A 2,365-nucleotide genomic window follows, 5' to 3' on the forward strand; every position below is an offset into this window, starting at 1 on the left:
GCCTGCCCCTGGACCCAGCTACCTGCCTCCTCCTGTGTATGACCTTCTGCCTGCCCCTGGACCCAGCTACCTGCCTCCTCCTGTGTATGACCTTCTGCCTGGACCCAGCTACCTGCCACCTCCTGTGTATGACCTTCTGCCTGCCCCTGGACCCAGCTACTTGCCTCCTCCTGTGGTCCTTTACAAATAAACACCTTCTGCGCTTGAAACCAGCTCTCTGTCTCCCCTCGTGTTCAATGCAGTATGTGACAATATTTTTTTCATATGCACTCGCACACACACCCATGCACGCAAGCACACTTAGACACACGAATGTCCATTTTCTGTATTATATTAGTAAACGGACACAGTTTGGGTTCTTGTCACTCTCACAAACAGAACAAAGTTGCATAACCTAGTTAGCTCAACTTCTTTACGAGACGTACAGCAGGGAACTTTGAAGGTTCTCTATGGTTTCCCCTGTTGAATGACACTTTGTCGTGAGGCCTGGCACCAACAACACCATTGCACACGTGTCAAGAGGAGGGAGAGAAGCCTCTTGCTGTCCCTGCAGATATAAGCCCAACTAACAGCGGAGATGGTAGACAATCACATCCTTGGCTGTCTTAATCCTGTTATACAGTACACTGGCAGTGGGGAGCTCTACCTGCCTCTCCATACAGACCTGCTCAGCCCACACACACAGTACAGACCAGCATTACCGTGACAGAAAATTGCCCTAATAAAAGCTGAACAGATTTTGATTTGTAGACGATTAAGTGACGTGTGGAATATCCCTATGTGGATTGTAACCAGTCCCTGGTGTGTGGTAAAAGCCCCATCCTAATCTCCCGTGGGTGTCCATACGTGTACTAGGTGTTGAGCTGTGTGGTGGACATTACGGTACCTGGAGGTATGTGATCCTGTTCTGTACCAGGTCAGACAGGTCCTTGGCCTCCTTCTCTCTCCAGTCTCCTGCTCCGTCAGCCTGGCTCAGGTAGTGCAGGTCAGTCATGATGGACCTGGGGTCAACACACAGGCGCCCACGCGCACACATTAACACAGGGTTAGAGGTCACAGCTGGGTCGTAGCGTTGCAAGGCTCCCGTGGTGAATTATGTAACATGTTATCCACGTGTGTTCTGGTGTAAACGTGTGTGTCTGTGTGTGATAGAAGAGAAGGCACTTTCCATTTTTCGATCGACAACAACCGATGCGACCTTGAAAAAGTTGCCCCAAACCGAGTGAGACATTCATCTCCTTATAGGAGCCAAGGGCTTAAGTCACTTTTCCAAAATCGGGTGCTGATAGAAGAGGTTCCTTTTCTGGGCATTTTACAACTTTTCAGTGTGTGTGTAAACACATTTATGTGACCTCTGCTGGTGCCCAGGTCCTGTAGAAAAGTACGTCTGTCTGTGTTTGTGTCTGTCTGTGTGTGTGTGTTGTATATGTGTCTTCGTGTGTGTGTGTGCATGAGAGCATGAGACGAGAGCGTGTGTGAGCGTGACCTCTACAGGTGCCCCAGGTCCTGCAGCAAAGTGTGTGTGTGTGTGTGAGACGAGAGTGTGTGTGTGTTACCTCTGCTGGTGTCCCAGCTCCTGCAGCAGTGTGTCGATGTGTTTCTGCAGGTCCCCCTGCTCCATGTGACCCAGCTTCTTGACCTCACTGCGGACAAAGTACCAGATCTCCTTCACTCCGTTCTCTATCTTCCTCCGCAGCTCTTCCTGGTTCCTACCTGGCCCTGGAAATAACAACATCAACACGGTCACTCACAGGAGGGACATGTATGTTTTTTTCAAAGATCTTTATGATTAAATGGAATGCATTTCGGGAGAAAACAAGATAATGCACACACACACTCAGCTGAGATTTTCTGTAGCCCCTTAGACACAGATCCTGGATCAGCTTAACACACAGGACCTCACACAGTCAGCTGATCTCTTGAGCAAGGCACTTAACCTCAGACCTGCTCCAGGGGCGCTGCTCTCCTGCTGGTTACAGACTCTTGGGTGACTCAGTGAAAAGAAACATCCATTTCGATGGACAATAAAGTTTGCCCTTAGAGACAGATCCAGGATTAACATACCCTCACCCTTAAGCCTTAAAAGGGAAAGTGCAAACTGTCCTTAGATCAGTCTCTGGCCTGGGCCCACTTCTTCCTACTTCATTACACATCATGGGAAATGGTGTCACAGACAAATAAGTGTCACAGCGGTTAAGTTAAGGACATTCTAGTACTACAAGGTCAGAGCCATATTACTAATACAGAACTGACCTGCTATTGTTTCTACAGGACAAGTAGCCTAAAGTAGCCTTTAAAGCATTGTTACATTGTTTCTACGGGACAAGTAGCCTAAAGTAGCCTTTAAAGCATTGTTACATTGTTT

At 48.3% G+C, this 2,365-nt stretch overlaps 1 long non-coding RNA gene across 1 annotated transcript in view; it reads right to left on the bottom strand.

Moving 5' to 3' along the window:
- Positions 1 to 864: 864 nt before the first annotated feature.
- Positions 865 to 2,365, bottom strand: part of LOC112069717 (uncharacterized) — a 3,977-nt gene continuing 2,476 nt past the window's right edge. The window contains exons 2-3 of the long non-coding RNA XR_002893782.2: positions 1,557 to 1,719; positions 865 to 1,001 (exon numbers count right to left, since the gene is read on the bottom strand). This is a non-coding gene — a long non-coding RNA (uncharacterized lncRNA). The remainder of the gene's footprint in view (positions 1,002 to 1,556; positions 1,720 to 2,365) is intronic.

Source organism: Salvelinus sp. IW2-2015, unplaced genomic scaffold (assembly GCF_002910315.2).
Source record: "Salvelinus sp. IW2-2015 unplaced genomic scaffold, ASM291031v2 Un_scaffold1088, whole genome shotgun sequence".
Classification (NCBI taxonomy): domain Eukaryota; kingdom Metazoa; phylum Chordata; class Actinopteri; order Salmoniformes; family Salmonidae; genus Salvelinus; species Salvelinus sp. IW2-2015.